At 38.1% G+C, this 22249-nt stretch overlaps 1 protein-coding gene across 2 annotated transcripts in view; it reads right to left on the reverse strand.

The window, feature by feature from the left end:
* Nucleotides 1–22249, reverse strand: part of RGL1 (ral guanine nucleotide dissociation stimulator like 1) — a 279005-nt gene that overhangs the window by 238759 nt on the left and 17997 nt on the right. The window lies entirely within an intron of this gene.

The following is a 22249-nucleotide window of genomic DNA, read 5'->3' on the forward strand; positions in this document are numbered from 1 at the left end:
TATAGGTACAAATGTTATCAATACATAATAATAAACAGTCTTTGGAATTTACATACCCAGTAACAAGAAGTATTTTTTTTAATGGCATATAAAGTTCGATGCTATTTGCTCAGACCATCTTGGTATCCTAGAAATGTGAATCCTAAGCTGGACTCATTCCCATGGTGTTATAAACTGCTCTACAAACCCTCAAATCAGGGATAGAGAGTCCCTTGTGGAAAGATGAGTCCCGGAAATAAAGTGAAACCAGACCCGAGTTTGGCAAGCAAGTGAAGACAAAGACTTGGAAACACAAGAAAAAGAACAGAGGCTGACGTAATTCAGGTAGGTTGAAATTCAAAGCATGCCCAGACCTTGGCAACAGAGACCAGATGGATTAAGCACAGTGGAGGAACACATACAAACTCCAAGGTCCTGCCACGTGGACGCTTGCAAACTCAATGCACCACATCTAAAGATATGGCAGGTTCACACTTAGTTCAGGCAGGCATCTGGAAAAGACGATGACCCCAAGGGGTAGGGCATTGTGACAAACGTAGAGAATACCCTCACAGCAAGACTTCTGTTTCTAGCAATATTGTGATGTAAGTAAACAGAAAAACTGAGAATTGTTAAATAAAATATAACAAAGATTCTAAATGCACAGCTGAGCTCTCAGGGAAGTAAGAGAAATTTAGAACCAAAACCAGAAAAAGACATAAACATAGAACTGCTGCACTGGCCCTGACATTCAGTCACCCAGAGGGTATTTGTTAATACTGGTCACCGAGAAGTTTAGGATTTCACAGGCAAATGGAATCAACAATGAAGGCTTGGTTTTGTTCAAGGTGATGAAGTAGAACAGGGCCCTTCCCTGCCCCCATCACCCCTAAAGGGCTACTCTCTAAGTGCAAAGAGATGACAAGGAGTCTGTCTATCTCAGCCAACATGTTTTGAGGAGAGAAAGAAAAAGCTTCCCCAAACATGGGGTTCAAATTTATGCTACCTATATAGTTCAGGAACCCAAAGTTGAGGCACTGATACTCTAAATGCACAGCTGAGTTCCGGGACTGAAAACACACTCATATCGTGCCTAGAAAAATCAAAAGCAAGTTTTCTCTAGAGCAATGGTTCTCAATCTTGACTGTGGGGTTTTAAAAACAATGATGCTTCAGCCTGGGCACGGTGGCTCAGGCCTGTAATCCCAGCATTTTGGGAGGCTGAAGCGGGCAGATCACATGAGGTCAGGAGTTCGACACCAGCCTGACCAACATGGAGAAATCCCATCTCTACAAAAATACAAAATTAGCCTGGCATGGTGGTGCATGACTGTAATCCCAGCTGCTCAGGAGGCTGAGGCAGGAGGATCTCTTGAACCCCGGAGGTGGAGGTTGCAGTGAGCCAATCACGCCATTGAACTCCAGCCCGGGCAAAAAGAGCGAAACTCTGTCTCAAAAACAAGCAAGCAAACAAAAAAACACACGGAGGCTTCAGTCTCACACTCACAGTATGAGTTAACTGTTCTGCTTAACTGATGCTTCAGTCTCATACTCACAGTAACTGAGTTAACTGTTCTGTTTCCCACAGATTAGATTCGTCTACTGAGCCTTTAAATATCAACCTGCCATCTTGATATTTAAAGGCTCAGTAGACAAATCTACTCTGCAGGAAAATTAAGAAACACTGCTCTACATAAGGAAGAATGGCTAATGAATGCTGGGCTTAATACCTAGGTGATGGGATAATCTGTGCAGCAAACCACCATGGCACATGTTTACCTATGTAACAAACCTGCACATCCTGCACATGTACCTCAGGATTTAAAATAAAAGTTGAAGGAAAAAAGCAAGAAACATTGCTCTAGAAAGACATGCCATGAGTGTAAGCCACACAGGATCCCCACCAAGTATGACTTACTAAATAAAATTTTACCACACACGAAGAAGCACTCCAGGTAAGCAAGAATAGGGAGAAATAACAAAAAGCTGAGTTAGACTCCCAAGAACTTTAGATAATAGAATTGTTTGTTACAGCCTATATAATAAGAACATTTAAATTAATTAAAGACCAAAAAACCCTAAAGCATGTAGAAATGACAAACATAGCACTGGATTTTTAAAACGTTAAGTAGGTTAAACAGCAGACTAAAGACCTGTAGAAAGGAATGGAGAACTAGATGATTGATCTGAAGTAATTACCTAGAATGCAGCACTGAAAAATGAAGGCTAATTTATTTTTTTGAGACAGAGTCTCACACTGTCACCCAGGCTGGAGTGCAGTGGTGCGATCTCGGCTCACTGCAACCTCCGCCTCCCAGGTTCAAGCAATTCTCCTGCCTCAGCCTCCCAAGTAGCTAGGATTGCAGGTGCCTGCCACCACGCCTGGCTAATTTTTTGTATTTTTAGTAGAAACGGGTTTCACTATGTTGGCCAGGCTGGTCTCAAATGCCTGACCTTGTGATCCACACACCTTGGCCTCCCAAAGTGCTGGGATTACAGGCATGAGCCATGGCGCCCAGCCAATGAGTAATTTTTATAGGCACTCCAACAGATAAATTAAGAATCATGTAGAATAAACAAGAATGTTCAACATATACCTAATCTATGTTCCAAAAGAAAGGAAAAGAGAGAACATTTTTCTGAATTAATGAAAAATGATAATCATAAAATTTGGGTTTTAATCAGGATAAATCCATACCTAAACATATCACAGTGAAATTAAAATATCAAAGGTAAGGGCTGGATGCAGTGGCTCATGCCTGTAATCTCAGCAGTTTGGGAGGTCAAGGCAGGTGGATCACCTGCGGTCTGGAGTTCAAGACCAGCTGGGCCAACATGGTGAAACTGCATCTCTACTAAAAATACAAAAGTTAGCTGGGCACAGTGGTGGGCACCTGTAATCCCAGCTACTTAGGAAGGTAAGGTAGGAGAATCACTTGAACCCCAGAGGCAGAGGTTGCAGTGAGCTGAGATCAAGCCACTGTACTCCAGCCTGGGTGGCAGAGAAAGACTCTACCTAAAAATAAAAATAAAAATAAAAAAATCAAAGGTAAGGAAACTTTCTTAAAAGTCACAAAGAAAAATTATCTATAACAAAACAACTAGACTGACAATGAATTTCTCAACAGCAACCACTTGGAGGATTTTCAGAGCTCACCATATGCCCTACTGAGTCTACAGCCATAATACTTCCTCTCAGCTTGCATATACTCTACCTAACTGGAAAACCAGATTGAACTGAGTTTAGCTCCATTTGGAAGAAATTTGAAAAAGAGAAGCTGAAAGTAGTGATAATTTAAATATCAAATTTCTTGATAAGTATGGTATCTTTGGAGATTTATTGGGCATTAGCTACCCAAATGAAGAAACTAGAGCACTACAGAGTCCCATCCACACTTCATTCCCTTCCTGCAAATGGCAAGCTTCAAAGAAACTAGTAGTCGGGCGTGGTGGCTCAAGCCTGTAATCCCAGCTCTTTGGGAGGCTGACACAGGTGGATCACAAGATCAGAAGGTGGAGACTATCCTAGCCATGGTGAAACCCCATCTCTACTAAAATACAAAAAATTAGCCAAGCGTGATGGCACATGCCTGTAGTCCTAGCTACTCAGGAGGCTGAGGCAGGGGAATCGCTTGAACCAGGAAGACAGAGGTTACAATGAGCCAAGATCATGACACTGTACTTCTAGCCTGGTAACAGAGCAAGACCGCATCTAAAAATAAAAGAAAAAAAAGAAACTAGTCTTTCTAAATTGATATAGTAAATGCTTCCTTTCACTAACAATATCAAGTATTGGCAAGGATGTGGAGCAATTGGAATGCTCATAAATTGCTAGTGGGAGTGTACAATGGTAAACCACTTTGGAAAACAGTTTGGCAGTTCTTAAAAAGTTGAAATGTATTTATCATAAAACCTAGCAATTCCACTATTGGGTATACATGCAAGAAAAATGAAAACATATGTACACACAAAGACTTAAACATGAATGTTCAGAGCAGCTTTTGCATAACAGCTGATGTGGTTAGGCTTTGTGTCTCCACCCAAATCTCATCTTGAATTATAACCCCATAATTTCCACATGTCCAGGAAGAGACCAGGTGGAGGTAACTGAGTCATGGGGCAGTTTTGCCCATGCGTTGTCATGATAGTGAATGAGTTCTCACAAGATCTAATGGTTTCAAAAGAGACTCTTCCCCTTTCACCTGGCACTTCTCCTTCCTGCCGCCTCGTGAAGAAGGTATCTTGCTCCCCCTTCCTCTTCTGCCATAATTGTAAGCTTCCTGAGGTCTCCCCAGCCATGCTGAACTGCGAGTCAATTAAACCTCTTTCCTTTATAAATCACCAGTCTCAGGCAGTTCTTACAGAAGTATGAAATGGACTAATACAGAGGCCCAACACTAGAAACAATCCAAATGTCCACCAGCAGATGAATAAACAGATTGTAGTATATCCATACAATGGAATGATTCAGCATTAAAAAGACACAAACTGGTTCAGCATGTAAGGAACTTAGAAGTTGCTACTCCATCCTAACATCAAGTAAAAACTGGAACAGACTGAAAAATCAGTGACTCTTCTTAGATGTATCAGAAAAGTAGAGTTGCAGGACAAATCACTGCCCCAAATTTCAGAGACAGGCAGATACTGAGAATCACAACTTATCAGCACATAAACTCCCAAGCAAAAACCTCCACAGGAGCAAGTGCTGGGATAAGAAAACTTGAACTGTAATTAAAGCATTGCTAGAGGCTCAGTGGAGACAACTGTAAGTTTAAAACTCCAGAGAGACCCAGTCACGTGGGGCTTCCACACTTTTGTAGGTTTTATGTCCAGGAGCTCTACCTCACAGCAAATATCAGAGAAAAATTCCCTCGTGATTCCAGCAGAGGGACAAAAAATAAAACCAATTTTGAAATGTGCCAGGGCATTCTGTTCTTAAGAAAGCCTGGCCTCAGAAGAAACTATTTTACCAGAAACTATTGAGGTTTTATCAGAACCTGATCAACCCGGGAAAAGGGAAATAGCCAACCGCAGCTCCCTGTAGCTTTCCACATGGAAGAAAAGAAATACTCAGTTCCAACCCCTTCTAAGTCATTCTTTCCTGTGTAAAGTATGGGAGTGGGGATGAGGAGATGGAGAGAGATAGGGACTGAGAAATAGGGATGAAGTTCACAATTCAGGGGCATAGGCTCACCAAAAGACAGAGACCTACTCCTAAGACCAAAGAACGCTTCCTGATATAGTTTGGCTGTGTCTCCACTCAAATCTCATCTTAAATTGTAGCTCCCATAATGTATATGTCGTAGGAAGGACCCGGTGAGAAGTACTTGAATCATACGGGTGATTACCCTCATGCTGCTGTTTTCATGACAGTGAGTGAGTTCCGTGAGATCTGACAGTTTTATAAGGGGTTTTTCCCCCTTTTGCTCAGCACTTCTCTCCTGCCTGCTGCCATGTAAGATGTGCCTTTGTTTCTCCTTCAGCTTCTGCCATGATTGTGAGGCTTCCCAGCCATGTGGAACCATGAGTGCATTAAACCTCGTTTTATTTATAAATTACCTAGTCTCAGGCATTTCTTCATAGCAGTGTGAAAATGGACTAATACACTTCCCCTTCCTCCTACACCTTGCCACTACGTTACTAAAGGCTTATTTACTGCAGTTCCTTTTATCCAGTGCTACATCATGTGTACCTTTTAACAAAAAATTATAAGGCAAACTAAAAGACAAGGAACACAGTTTAAAGATATGAAGAAACTGAACAAGCATAACTGAACTGAGTCACATATGGCAGAAGTGCTAGAATTATCAGGCCAGAAATTTAAAACAATTATGCTTCACATGCTAAGGACTTTAATGGAAAAAGTAGATAGCATTCAAGAACAGGTATATAATGTAAGCAGAAACATGAAAATTCTAAGAACAAAAAAGAAATCACAGAGATTAAAAACAACAACCACACTGTAACAGAAATAAAGAATGCCTTTCATGAACCCATTAGTAGACTGGACATGCTGAAGAAAAAGTCTCGAAGCTTGGGGACATAACAATAAAAATTTCCAATACCAAAAGCAAAAAGAAAACAGACTGAAAATAAAAACCCAGAACAGAATACCCAAAAGCTGGGGCACAACTACAAAGGGTGTAAATAGATGTAATGAAAATCCCAAAAGGAAAGGAAAAAAAGAAAAGAGCAAAAGCAATATTTGAAGCAATAAGGAGTGATCATTTCTCTAAATTAATGTCAGACACCAATCTGTAGATCTAGGAAGCTCAGAGAACACAAAGCAGGATAAATGCAAAACAAAAAGAAAACAAACAAAAACTATGGTTAGGCATACATATTCAAACTTCAGAAAATTAAACGTAAATTAAAAAATCAGCCAGGTGTGGTGACTCATGCCTGTAATCTGAGCACTCTGGAAGCCTGAGGTGGCAGAATCACTTGAGGCCAGGAATTCCAGACAAGCCTGGGCAATACAGTGAGACACTGTCTCTTAAAAAAAATTAATTAAATTAAATTTAAAATAAATGATAAAACACCTTATGATCAGAGAAGCAAAGATAAAAATTACACCCCTCAGAAACCATGCAAGCAACAAGAGAGTGGAAGAACATATTTAAAGTGTTGACAGAAAAAAACCCCAACAACCCAGAATTCCATACCCTATGAAATTAACATTCAGAAGTGAAAGAGAAATAAAGACTTTCTCAGACAAGCAAAAATTGAGAGAATCTGTTGTCAGTAAGCCTGACCTGCAAGTAATACTTTAAAAAGTTCTTCAGTGAGAATGAAAATGATATAGATCAGAACCTTGGATTTACATAAAAGAAGAGCATTTGAGAATGAATAAGTGATGGTAAAAAAAACTTTTATTTTTTTTTATTTGTAATTGATCTAACATGACGATTTGTTTAAAATGATATTAGCAACAATACATTTAATTACACACACACACGTAAGCATGTAAGTAAAATAAATGACAGCAATGATATAAAAGATGGGAGGGTAGAAATATTTTATTATTATATAGTACTTGTGCTACCTGAAGCCATAAAGTGTTATTTGAAAGTCTGCTTAGATTAGTTAAAAATGAATATTGCAAACTCTAAAGACAGTCACTAAAAAAATGTTTAAAAAGAAGTACAACTGATGTGCTAAGAAATAAAATACAATCATAGAGATTGCTCAACAAAAAATAGAAAAGGTAGAAAAAGTGTAGAAGACAAATACAGAAACAAAGAACAAGAGCAACAAATAAAAAATGGTATTAAGTCAGGTGAATATTAATCCAAATGTCAACAATTTCTTTAAACGTCAATGCTCTAAATACATCAATTAAAAGACAGATTGTCAGAATAATCTAAAAAAAAACAAAACATGGGGGCTGGGCACGGTGGCTCACGCCTGTAATCCCAGCACTTTGGGAGGCCAAGGCGGGTGGATCACGAAGTCAACAGATCGAGACCATCCTGGTCAACGTGGTGAAACCCCGTCTCTACTAAAAATACAAAAAATTAGCTGGGCATGGTGGCACGTGCCTGTAATCCCAGCTACTCAGGAGGCTGAGGCAGGAGAATTGCCTGAACCCAGGAGGCGGAGGTTGCGGTGAGCCGAGATCGCACCGTTGCACTCCAGCTTGGGTAACAAGAGTGAAACTCCGTCTCAAAAAAAAAAAAAAAACATGGCTATATGTTGTTTAAAAGAAACCCACTTTAAATACAAAGGCACATAGAGATTGAAAGAGATAAAGCAAGATATACCGTGCTAACACTAATCAAAAGAAAGCTGAAGTAGCTACACTGATTTCAGAGTAAACTTCAGAGCAAAGATAGTTGTCAAGAATAAAGAGGAGCATTACCAAATGGTTAAGGGATCAAACTTCAAGAAGACATACCAGTGCTTAATGTTTGTGTGCCTACCAGCAGAGCATCAAAACATGTGAAGCAAAACCAGACAGAACTCCAAGGAAAAAGATTAATCCCCTATTAAAATTGAAAACTTTAACACTCTTCAATCAGAATGGGCAGATACAGCCTGCAGAAAATCAGTAATGAAATAGCTGAATTCAGTAGCACCATCAATCAACTGTATATAATTGACACTATAAATTACTTCATTCAACACCAGTTGCATACACATTCTTCTCAAGCTCACATGAATCACTTACAAAATTGGCCATATTCTGGACCCTAAAACATATCTTCACAAATGTAAATGAATAGAAATCATAGTGTCTGCTGCTTTCAGATCACAATGAAGTTACAACTAGAAATCAAAAACAGAAAGACAGCTGGAAAATTCCTGCCATGCGTGGTGGCTCACACCTGTAATCCCAGCACTTTGGGAGGCTGAAATCAGGTGGATGGCCTGAGTTTAGGAGTTCGAGATCAGCCTGGGCAACATGGTGAAACCCCATCTCAACTTTTTAAAAAATAAAAAAGAAAGATTGCTGGAAAATTCCAAAATACTTGGAGATTAAACAACAAATGTCTAAATAATACGTGGGTTAAAAAAGAAATTACAAGATAAATTGAAAAGTATTTTGAACTCAGTGAAAATACAATATTTCAAAATGTGGGGGATGCAGCAAAAGCAATAATTAGATGGAAATTTATAGCAAATTTATAGCAAATGCATACATTAGAAAAAAAGAAAGACCTTAAGTTAGGCATCTAAGCTTTCACTCTAGGAAACTAGAAAAAGTAGAGCAAATTAAACTGAAAGTAAGCAGAATAATATGAAATAATAAAAATCAATGCAGAAATCAATAAAATTAAAAATAGAAAATCAGTGGATAAGATCAATAAAACCAAAAGCTGATACATTTTCTTTAGAGATCAATAAAATCAATAAGCCTCAAGCCAGGTTAACTAAGAAAAAGAAAAGGACATGAATTACTAATATCAGAAATGAAAGAGGTGACATCATTACTACGGATCTCACAGACATTAAAAGGATAATCAAGGAGCATGATGAACAATCTATGCCCACCAATTTGACAACCTAGATGAAATGGACCAACTCCTTGAAAGACACAATCTTCCAAAGCTTACACAAGTTAAATAGGCAGTCTTAATAGGCCTAAACAATTAACAACCTTCCAAAACATATAGCACCAGGCCACATAGGTTCATTGAATTCTACCCAAAATTTAAGTAAAACATTATACCAATTATCTACAATGTCTTTCAGAGGATACAAGCAAGTGGAATACTTCCTAACTCACTTTATGAGACCAGTATTACTCTAATATCAAAACTAGACAAAGACATTACAAGAAAGGAAAACTGCAGATCAATATCTCTCATGAACATAGATGCAAAAATTATCAACACAAGTATTAGCAAACTGAATTCAAGAATGTATGAAAAGAATTACACAACACAACCAAGTGGGACTTCTCCCAGCTATGCAAAGCTGATTCAACATTTGAAATCAATTAATGTAATCCATCACATCAACAGGCTAAAGAAGAAAAATCCTATGATTTTTCCACATATCAATGAATGTGGAAAAGGCATTTGACAAAAATCTAACACCCATTAATTATTTTTAAAAACTCTCTGCAAACTAGGAATAGGGAGGAACTTTCTTACCTTGATTTTATTTTTAATCTACAACTAACATCATACTTAATGGTAAAAAAACATAAAGCTTTCCCACTAAGATCAGGAACAAAACAAAGAATGTCCCCTCTTACAACTGTTTTTCAACATTATGCTGGAATCCTAGCTAACACAATAAGACTGGTGTTTTTAAAAAGTATACAGATTGGAAAGGAGGAAATAAAACTGTCTTTGTTTTCAGATGACATTTGGATTTTCTATGTAGAAAATCCAAGAAGCATTGACCAAAAACTCCTGGAACTATAATAAGCAATTACAGCAAGGTTACAGGATACAAAGTTAACATACAAAAGTCAATCACTGTCCTATATACCAGGAGTGAACAAAAGGAATCTGAAATTAAAAACACATTACTATTTTCATTAGCATCCAAAAATATTAAATAGCTAGGTACAAATCTGACATTCTCTCTGTCTCTTTCTCTCTGTCCCAATCTCTCTCTCTCTCTCTCTCCCCCCCATATCTATATCTACCTATCTATCTATCTATCTATCTATCTATATATATATATATATATAAACATACATAAAATCTTTCTTAGGAAAACTACAAAACTCTGATAAAAGATATCATAGAAGAACTAAATAAATGGAGAGATAGTCCACGTTCATGAATAGGAAGACTCAATATTCTCAGATGTCAGTTCTTCTCAATTTGATCTATAGATTAACACAATCCCAGTCAAAATCCCAGCAAGTTATCTTTTGGGTATTGACAAACTGGTTCTAAAGTTTATAATGAAAGGCAAAAGATGCAGAATAGCCAACTCAATATTAGAAGAAGAAAATCACAGGACTGACACTATCTCTGACTTCAAGGCTTACCATAGAGATACAGTAATCAAGACATTGTGATACTGGTGAAACAGCAGACAAACATATCACTGAAATAAAACAGAAAGCCTAGAAATGCACCCACATAAATATAATCAAATAATCTTTGACAAAAGAGCAAAGACAATATAATGGAGCAAAGGTAGTCTTTTCAATAAGTGGTGCTAAAACTGGACACTGATGTGTAAAAAATGAATCTAAACACAGTCAGAATGGCAATTATTAAAAAGTGAAAAAATAACAGATTCTGGTGAGGTTATGGAGAAAAGAAAACACTTATACACTGCTGGTGGGAATGTAAATTAGTTCAGCCACTCTGGAAAGCAGCATGGTGATTTCTCAAAGAACTTAAAACAGAATCACCATGAAACCCAGCAACCCCATTATCAGGTATATACTTTAAAATATATAAATCATTCTATTATGAAGACACACAGACTCATGTATTCATTGCAGCACTATTCACAACAGCAAAGACATAGAATCAACCAAAATACCCATCAATGGCAAAGTGGATTTTCAAACTGTGATACATATATACCACGGAATACTATGCAGCCATTTAAAAAGATGAGATCATGTCCTTTGCAGTGACATGGTTGAAGCTGGAGACCATTATCCTAAGCAAACTAACACAGGAACAGAAAACCAAATACTGCACATTCTCACTTATAAGTGGGAGCTAAACTTTTGAGTATATGTGGACATAAAGAAAAGAACAACAGCCACTACTAGGGCCTACTTGAGAGTGGAGGGTGGGAGGCTGAGGATCAAAAAACTCCCTGTCAGGTACAATGCTTATGACCTGGGTGACAAAATAATCTGTACACCAAACCCTCACAACAAGCAATTTACCTATATAACAAACCTACACATGTACCTTTGAAACCAAAATAAAAGTTGAAAATAAATGAAATGACGACCTGTTTAAAAATATATATATGATGTGGCAATCCCCCTTGTGAGTATATATTTGAAGGAAATGAAATCAGCATGTGCTCCCATGTTGCAGTATATTATTCACAGTAGCCAAGATATAGACAATGTACACTGATAGATGAATAGATAAAAACTTGTGAGATATGTATATATACATATATATACACACACATATATATACATATGTATATATATACATGCATATATATACATATGTGTATATATACACGCATATATATACATATATATATATATATATATATATACACACACACATATATAGTGGAATATCATTCAGCCTTTAAAAAGGAGGTCCCAACAGTTACGAAAACACAGATGAAGGGCATTATGCCAAGTGAAATAAGCTAGATACAGAAAGAATAATACTACATGATCTCACTTATATGTGGAATCTTTAAAAAGTCAAATATAGAGAAACAGAACAGAACAATGATTACCAAGGGCAGTCAGGTGATGATGGAGAGATGTAGGTCAAATAGTACAAAGTTGCGGTTATATAGGATGAATAAGGTAATAATATTGTATTGTATACAGGAAATTTTCCAGGAGATAGTTCATGTGCTCTTACCACACAACACATACCCCAAAAAAGGTAACTATGTTAGGAGAGAAATACATTAACTTGCTTAACTGTAATCACGTCAGTATGTACATGCGTATCAAAACATCATTTTGTATACCTTAAATATATACAGTAAGAATTTTTTTATTAAATACAATGTTTTATTAAATTAAAATTTTAAACTGTCATCTGTATTGTAGGCTAGCCAGAGTAATAACCCTAAACAAAAATTAGTGAAGTTAGTTAAGAGTCTGCCTAGAACGATCAGTTGTTAGAATCACTAGTTTAAACCATGTTAGAATAGGGAATTAGGACACCAAGCCAATTCAGCCATTCTTGTAGTTTTCTTTCTTGTTGATAATTTTATGCAGCAGGTTGAGAAAGCTACTTTATGCTAGGATAGCCTGTGTATCAATAACTATAATAATAATTTCTATGATATATTTTTCTTCTTGTATCTTTTCCTTCCTACCATGATGCCAGTATTTCATAAGGGATTGGTACAGTTTGAAGGGATCTGAAAAACCTCAATATATTTTATCTCTACTCCTTGATTTGACTTAAAGAAGCACCAACAGAACATAAGCATTCCCATGTGACACAGAAGAGAGCCTAAAATCATGACATGAAACCCAACATCAAGAATTTGTTTTGTTGCTGTTGGTCAGTGTCTCACTCTTTCACCAGGCTGGAGGCTGGAGTGCAATGGCACAATTTCAGCTCATGGCAGCTTCAGCCTCCTAGGCTCAAGCAATCCTCCCACCTCAGCTTCCTGAGTAGCTGCCACCATACTTGGTAATTTTTGTATTTTTGGTAGAGATAGTGTTTTGCCATGTTACCTAGGCTGCACTTGAACTCCTGGGCTCAAGCAATTTGCTTGCCTCAGCCTCTCAAAGTGCTAGGATTACAGGCATAAGCCTCTGCATCTGGCCATGAAACCCAACATCAAGAATTCGAAGCAAAGCAACTTGTGGGGAAAGAATGTAAAGCAAACACTGGGTAGTGTGGTTAGAGCATAATAATTAGATTTTCTGGTTTTCAAAAACTTGAAAAAGAAAGTTTGATGTGCTATTTTTGCAATTTTCAGTAGCAAATAAATGCATGTATAGAAAAACAATAAAATTGATGTATTTGAGTACCTTTTAAAAACTCTTGGATGAGTGCTAGGGCTCATTCCTGTAATCCCGACATTTCAGAAGGCCAAGGCAAGCAGATCGCTTGAGCCCAAGAGTTTAAGACCAGCTTGGGCAACATGGCAAAACCCTGTTCTCTATTAAAAAATTAAACGAAACAAAAAAATTCTTGTTCTTCTTGATTTTATGCTTGTTCTTACTACGTATTAAGTGAACAATAATTGTATCCTCAAAAGAAGAAAAATGAACATCTCAAGCTCATGAAATTGCTTTAAGATCTCTTCCTAGGCTGGGCACGGGGGCTCACACCTGTAATCCCAGCACTTTGGGAGGCTGAGGCAGGTGGATCACGAGGTCAGATGTTCAAGACCAGCCTGGCCAACATGGTGAAACCCTGTCCCTACTCAATATACAAAAAAAATTAGCTGGGCATGGTGGCACATGTCTGTAGTTCCAGCTACCCAGCAAGCTGAGGCAGGAGAATTGCTTGAACCTGGGAGGCGGAGGTTTCAGTGAGCCAGGATCATGCCACTGCACTCTAGCCTGGGCTACAGAGTGAGACTCCATCTCAAAATATGTATATATACGTCTTCCTATATTCCCATCAACATACTTCTTGAGACTGGTTTCCTCAATTATGGTGCTAAAAAAACAAAACATAAAAATAGGTTAGATATACACTACATTCTGCAAATGTTATCATCAATTCAACATAAAGCAAAAAGCAAGTTAGCTGGTCACAATAAAAACAGTATAAATAAATATGCAAAATACTCACAAAATGTGTGTATATAGAACATTGAATATAAAGATTTACTATTTCCTTGATAACTTTTTAATTTAATTACAATTTTGAATATAATGAGTAATAGTGATTTTCTATATTAATTATCTATATCCATACTTTCAATAAACAACATATATAGTTTTGTAATTCTTTTTTCCCATGTTTGTTCTGTTCATATTTTTTGTTGTTGTTTTTTTTTTGTGATAGTGTTTCACTCTGTCACCAGGCTGGAGTGCAGTGGCAGGATCTCAGCTTACTGCAACCTCTGCTTCCCGGGTTCAAGCGATTCTTCCACCTCAACCTCCCAAGTAGCTGGGATTACAGGCATGCACCATCACACCCGGCTAATTTCTGTATTTTTAGGAGAGATGGGGTTTCACCATATTAGGCAGGATGATCTTGATCTCTTGACCTCATGATCCTCCCACCTCGGCCTCCCAAAGTGCTGGGTTTACAGGCGTAAGCTACCACGCCCAGCTTGTTCTGTTCATATTTACACAAATACAGACATATAAACAAATAAAACAGAACAGAACCCAGAAATAAAACCATGAATGTGTGGTCAATTGATCTCTGACAAGGATGTCAAAACTACACAATAGGAAAGGATAGTCTCTTCAACAAATGATGATGAAAAAACGGGGTATTCACATACAAAAAAATGAAATTGGACCTTTGTCTTACATCATACACAAAAATCACTCAAAATAGACTAAAGATCTAAACATAAGACTTGAAACTAAAACTCTGACATGAAAACATAAGAGGATAAGTTTCATAACTTTCATCTTGGCAATGATTTCTTGGACATGACACCAAAAATACAGACAACAAAAGCAAAAATAGAGAAGTGTTCTGTTTGTATTTATTGAAAAGCAATTTTAAAATTTTATATCTGTTGATCTGTTTATATCTGTTTAATTACCAAAAAATAGCTTTATGTTCTGTTTCTTATCTTCTTTCTATTATATCATTTTTATCAACTTTTACAAAAGTATTAGTGTATTATGTGTTAAAAGAAAATCATTAAACAAATTAAATTTAACAGAGTTTAATTGATCAAGGAATGACTGGCAAAGCAGGCAGCTCCCCAAACCAGAACAGGTTCAGAGCATCTCCAGCACTGCTGTATGGTCAGAGAGGATTTGTGGACAGAAAAAGGAAAGGGACATAAGAAAAATGGAAGTGAGGTACAGAAACAGCTGGGTTTGTTACAGCTTGGCATTTCCCCGATTTGAATGCTGTTTGAACAGCTGGCTGCCTTTGGCCAAAACCTGGTGATTGGTATAAGAGTAGGTTATAGTTCACTTATATTCCAGTTAGGTTGCAGTTAGCTGTGTACGAAGAAACCTTTAAGACGAACTTAAAATATGTAAGGAGGCAGCTTTAGGCTAAACTTAATTTAACAATTCCCCACCTTTTGGTCAACCTCTTACTTTTGACACCGACCAAAACTTTAAGCATTGATGTCACTCTGTTACCACCATACATGTACTTATTTGGTCTTAGATCCCACCAAGAAAGAGCAGAGCAGTTGGTTTTTAAGGTGGGAACAAGGATTTCGGGTTACTTTTTTGTAAGAGTTAGGGAGCCAAGGGGACCTCCTTGTGCTGGAATCTCCTGTTTTCAGAAGAAAGAAAAAAAAACAAAACAACAACAACAACAACAACAACAACAACAAAAACCTGGTCTGCTTTGGGATCTATTTGCTTTCGGAAAATTTCAGTTTACATCACATTTAGTAAGAGTGACTCCGTTTTGGTTTGGTCTGGTTGGCTGGGGCCTAGTGTACAAGCTCAGCCCAAAGCAATGTTTAACAGATGGTTTGGAAAAGTCAATTGGTCCTTTCCCACAGATAGTTAACGCCTTCCTTAGAGCATCTAAACAGCCTGTAGAAGTAAAGACGGTGCCTTTACCCTACACTTTTATTCGGTTTAGGTTTTAGGAGTCACTTTTAATTCTAAACGTTTGCTGCTGTCTCCCCTAGGATAATGAGGAAAATCAATTCTGAGAGAAAGTCTGTGGTGTTAGCAAATTAAGGGTGGTCCTACAGAAAGCTCCCCACTGTTAAGACTGCGCCGCCACCTAGTGGCCATCCTGTTTATGACCCCCGAGCTCGAAGACCACCCTCTGCTCTTTTGTCTCCTTTTCGTCTCAACTCCAGTGCTTTTCTTATCTCATTTTTCCCATCTAACTCCTTAGTGAGTTCCATGAAATCTACTTCATCCTCTGATCTTCACTTGAAGCTTGCTTTCTAATTAGGTTCATTTTATCAGGTAGTTTGTTACTGCTACATGAATTTGAGCATTATTATTCAGTGTCAACCAAACTGCTACGAAAGTGATGAATTATATAATTAGTTGGGTACCATATGTTCAAATAAAAGTTTAACATTTTATCAATAACTTATAAATATTTTGCTTCCTGCCATCCAAAGAGAAAGTTGCCTTATAAGCAGCAACTAGCAACACATGAGCCATCTTGCATAGACCCCAAATTGGGTTGCCAGAATATAGATAATTAATTTTTGGAGTGCCAAACTGAGTACATGTTTCTTAAAAATGTATATCATTGTAGGAGAGTTTGGCCTTTGTAAATCTTCATTATAATCTCATAATAGCTTTATATAAATAATATACATCATAACTCATCTGAATGAAGATGAAACATGGCAGATTAACGAAGACAGAACAGAGAAGAAAGGAGTCTGCTGGAGAAGCTAGACATTTCTTCCAAGCATCTCCTTTCTGATACATGGCAATTTAGCAAGAAGAACTGTGAACAGGAACTATGGTCAAGGAGCTTCGTTTCCTCATGATGAAACGTAATCTTAAAAGTCATATTGAGCAACCTAAATGGAATATTGCAAACTTAACCTTCCTTGGAGTCTTCCTATATCTAACAGACAACTACCTTTAAAAAATGATGGCTAACTGAGGTTGCCTATCCCTAAAATCACCCTAAAATGCAATTGGTAAATATATCAATGGACAAAGCCTCGTTTTTCCTGTTTCTTTAGGCTTAACCTTCCATAGGTGTATCATTTACTGAGCACCTAATCCACCACTGAAGGTACACGGTGCACAGGGGATGCTGTGCAGATTTGGGGATTATATTTTTTGTCTTTTCCTCCCCTCATTGGAAGCTGTCAGACAGCTAATACTTTCTTACAGAACTATCAAAACAGCTTTTGTTAAGTAATATTTTTAAAGTAATGTTTGCAATATTTATCAATTATTAGAATTAAATTAAAAAATGAGCCATGAGGATCAACTTTCAGTTTCATATTTACAAGTTCATTCAGTTAGAAGATGCTACGAAAATGGGAGCAAGAAATTTGAACAAAGGCATGACCCATAGCAAATGGTGGGGAAGAGACAGGATGCAGCAGTAACCACGTGCCAGAGAAAGCACCAAGGAAGATGAAACTGAAAATAACCAGCTGAGGAGCTCATGAGTGCACCTGAGACCCTTAGGAGACAAAAATCTTCTGTCTAGAAGGCGCACTCTGCACGAGAAATGATACCTGCTGTTGTGCAGTCTGGAAGTTTGACAGTGGAAACGAGAGTGGCGAAGCTGGGAGAAGGCAAAAGGTGCCCTCTGCGTGCTCAGTATCCCTGGGATATTTTTAGAGTATGTCTGCTTACAGCCAGCAGTTACTACTGGAATGTACACAGTAGCGATACCCACTTGCTCCTTTAGGTGGCCTGGGGAAGAGGAATGAGGGAATAATCCAGAGTGATTCACAAACAGTGAACCATGACTATCAATGTGCCTCATGTCTAGGAGACGGTGTGGGGGTCAAGGGAAACTAAGGAAAAGAATGGAGAAAAACAAGTGACTCTTCTATGGGCCACAGGGAAGGGACTACAACTGATCCAAGAACAAAGCTTGTCTTAAACTGTAGGGAACAACATGCATACCAATAGCAAGAATCTCCCAGGCAATTTCTAAGAGGAGGGAAACTGCTAACACATAGTCCAGGTTTAGAAAGACTCGAGAACACCCCCTTTAAGGACTGTGGGGCCCTTGGGGGAAGTCAGCTCTCTGCTCCCTCTCACAGAGGGCAACCCTCCCAAGGAGAAGCACTGGCACCTGCACAGGCAAGAGAATCACCAGGCCTGGCACTTACTCTAGACCAGTGGAAAATGCTGAAGAGCAGGCACTCAGAACTTGATTCTTCAGCTAGAAGAAGGAAAACCTCAACGCGTTCTCTTCAACAGTCAGCTATTACCCTTTTATCCAGACTGGAATATGCAGTCCTGTATATTTTCATCTTTGGAACAGGTGGCTTGATATGCAAATAAAGTAACAAGTGTCAGAGCTGTATCCTAGCAGTAGCTACTTTGCAAACGTTACCATGGCACCCATTCAACAGTGTTCATAGAGGTAGCCACACCTCAGCAAGGTCTTTCTAACTTGAAACGGCAAAGTTCACATGAACGAATCGACACAAGCTGTGAAAGAGTCCTGAGCCTATTATAAGGTGAATCTTTGCAGCGCAACTGCCCTGTGAAGCTACTTGAAACTGGGCATGGGACTTAAAGGAATAAAAAAAGGAAACGGACCATCTCTTCTAACACCTGGAATGTGATCCAAGCCTGGAGGCAAATTGATGGTAATTACAACTGCTAACATTTGTTTTTAGCTGCTAACAGATTGTGCACAGATTGTGAAGGGCAAACTCCGTTCTCCAATTACTCCAGTGCAAACTGTGCTTTAACAGTACGCGCTAAATCCTAGCTGAGTGAAATGAGAGCAGATTGTTCTTACAGTGTGGTTCATTTATGTTAAACTATGGAAGGCTGTCCTCCCACGGTCCCAGTCCAGGGGCCACTCACGGCCAGATGCAGAGAGCCCTCCAGCATGCTGGGCTCTACATATCTCTGGTTCTTACTGCCAGCAGATACGCTCCACAGAGTATAACGTGCGTTTCCCAAGCACAGACAAGGCAAAAGAAAAAGGGCTAGGCAGGAAGGTAGGGACACCGGCTACCAGGGAAACAAGTCTTAAGCAACCTGGCTAGCGAGACAATCACGGTTGCTGAGGTAGGCCCTGGGCCTAAACAGGGTACATTTCCACCTGGTTAGGGGAGAATAAAATGATAGATATCAAAAGTTAACAAGACAGTCTGTGATTGGTAACAAATTGATACAATAAACCATGAATTCTATAAGCGTTCAAAGGGGGCAACAGTTCTTTCCTGCTTCCTCTTCAGATGAGGGTGATCAAAGAACAAGCCCAGACAGATTCTGAAAAAGTGAAAACTTCACCAATAGGAAATTACAGTTGCTTGACAACGAAAAGCCATCAGCAAGAATGAGACGACAGAGCTTCCTCCACTATGTGTCACGGCCACTGTCCTCTCTTAAAGACAGCCATGACGTATCATTTCCGGCTAAAACAGCCACAGAAGACAGGGGTGTAAAGGAAGAAGTGCTTAGAAAAGCGACAAGAAGTTTCCATTTTGCTACCTTTATCTAAAAACACACAAAGACTTTTGTTTCTCCAAAGGGTAATTATGGGACCATTATATATAGTTAACTCTACATACACACCACCTTAAGAAATAGTGATCAAGATCGAAAAGTGCCTCTTGGTTCTGTTTCCATAAGACTTAGCCAAATCAATCTGTGTATTGTCTGTGAGTGAGTTGAAATTATAATTTGAGTAGTAACCCGGATGTCTGGTGGACCACCCAGGGGTTGACTGCATTAAGGGCACAATATTAAAAAGCATGCGAGTTTGGGCTTGGTTTTGGCAAGTTCTGATGGAGAGATCTACCCAGCCCAATGAGGAAAGCTAAGTGAGGAAGAGGTCCAGGGAGAAAACAATGCTTGGGAGCAAGCACGAAATGGCATCAGGTTCCAAGAGATCATCTACTGCCAACGGCTAAATCCAGCTCCCTGGAAGGAAAGCTATGACAAGGTCTAGGAAGCCTCAGGTAGGAATTCAGTTACATCAGGAAAATGTAGTACTAAGGAAAAAACAAGCTAATGTCCAATCCTATGGATTAAGATGACACAGCAGAAGCTGGGGGAAATCTAGAATCTGGTGGGTATGTGGTGCCAGAGTTGCTGCAGGATATTAGCCACTGAGATAATGGTGGCATGAGTAAAGTCACACTTCACCTAGAGTTGGGTTGAAGCTTTTAACATATTTTCTGCCCAGGACAGGAATCGCATAGGGACACTGCAGGTTTCAGGCTAGAGATCAAGCTGTATCAAATACAGCAACGGCTGAGCTCATCTGGGTTGAGGAAGACACAAGGTGAACAAAGCACTTCCATATGAGAGGCCATAATGTATTTATTAGCACAAGTGTTTAGAATTGTGGCACAATAAAGGAGATTTTGAGAAGTGAAAAATACATTCTGTTGCAATGGTCAGTTTACCTCATTTAAATTTCCTGCCTTATCAGTTTTGTTGTCTGACAAGTAAAAAGTGAAAACATAAATACTAGAAGAAAACATGGGAAATACTTAATTATGCTTTGATGAGGAAAGCTTTTCTAAATACAATAAGAAAAAAATCATAATAGTAGACACTGGACCACATAAAAATGTAAAATTTGGTGCAATTAAAATATCACTGGCATAATTAAGAGGCTGTATAAACCAGGTAAAAAATTAGAAACAAATATGGCAAATTTAATATTCCTGATGCATAAAGATATCTTGTAAACCAATAAGAAAATCCTCAAGCAAAAAATAGGTAAAAAATCAAATATATTTCACAGAAGAATAAACACCACAGAACAATAAGCATGTCAAAAACTGTTCAACTTCACTAGAAATAGTAGAGGCACACATTATGGCAACAAAGAAATACCAGTGCTCACGTCTCAAACTGGGATAAACAACACTGCAAGAGAATGTGGTAAGACTGGTACACCTTACTAGGAAGCGATTTGACAACATTTGACCTAATATTATGATTTCCAGTAATCTATACTTTAAAAAAAAGAATCTCTGACTCTTTATAGTAAATATTTATTATATGATGTATGTAATAGATAATTTCTTTATGGAAATATTCATCAAAGTGTTATACTAATTAAAAGAAGCAAGAAACTGAATGTTATAGTCATATAACAAAGTACTAATTAGCCATGAATATTGTGTTTTTTTAAGAATTTTTAATAACATGGGAAAATGCTCATGGCACGGTATTAAGTGAAAAAGCAGGGTCTAAAACATAACTTTATTTATATTATACATAGCATACACATACAGCAAAAAGACTGGAGGGGAGGAGGATCACTTGAGCCCAGGAGTTTGAGACCAGCATGGGCAACATAACGAAACCTCGTCCCTCCTAAAAAACAAAAAAAACTATCTGGGCATAGTGGTGTATACCTGTAGTCTCATCTACTTGGGAGGCTGAGGCACAAAGATGACTTGGGCCCAGAAGGTTGAGGCTTCAGTGAGCCATGATCATGCCACTGCATGGCAATCTGAGCAACACAGCAAGATTCTGTCTCAAAACCAAACAAAATAGCTAGCTTCTAGGGCATTATAGGAACAATGACAACAGAAGGAATATTTTTTAAAGGAAAAAATCATTACTTAAAGATCTCAGCTTTTGAGTTTATCATCCCAGAAACTACTGATTTGAAATATTCTAAAGAACCATATTTGCTTTCCATAATAGTAATTTTTCAAAAATCCTCTAACAAGACCCACTCACTGGAAAGAAAACTCTTACATGTCAATGAATGAGTGTCCACAACCCAAAGAATACTCAAGTGGCACTTTTACAAGAAGTCTCTACCATTAAGCAAAAGAGATCCCATGATCCCAGTCTCAAAAAAAAAAAAGAAAAACCTCCAAATTATTGCCAGTGATTTTAAGAAAGAGTTGATTGTAAATGCAAGTGCTCTCAATAGTTCTGCATAATACATTAGATGTTATCATATTCTGAGAAGAAAGATTATGAACAAAATGCAAAATGCTTTTTTTGTACTTTCATAATTAGAAATAATCTAGAAAACCCTAGGATTTGTACTTTTACTACTAAGAGCTAATATTTACTGAGTCCTTACTATGTGGCAAGCACATAATAAGTATTTTATATTTATTCTATCATTCAAGGCTCAAGACAATCTTATGAGGTAAGTACTATTAATATCTTCATTTTACAGACAAGAAAGCTGTGGCTGCCAGATGTTACATAACTTGCCAAAGGCCACTAAGCTGGTAACTGGTCAAGCCCAAAAATTCACTCCAGACAGTCTGTTTCTAGCACTTGCATTGGTGACCCACTTGCTTTACTGACTTGGAGTCTTTGAAACAGGTAAAGCTGCATTATGCCTTTCTCTTTTGTTTCACACCCATGCTCTAGGAGTCTCAATAAAGAATAATGAATC

Source organism: Saimiri boliviensis, chromosome 19 (assembly GCF_048565385.1).
Source record: "Saimiri boliviensis isolate mSaiBol1 chromosome 19, mSaiBol1.pri, whole genome shotgun sequence".
NCBI classification, from domain to species: domain Eukaryota; kingdom Metazoa; phylum Chordata; class Mammalia; order Primates; family Cebidae; genus Saimiri; species Saimiri boliviensis.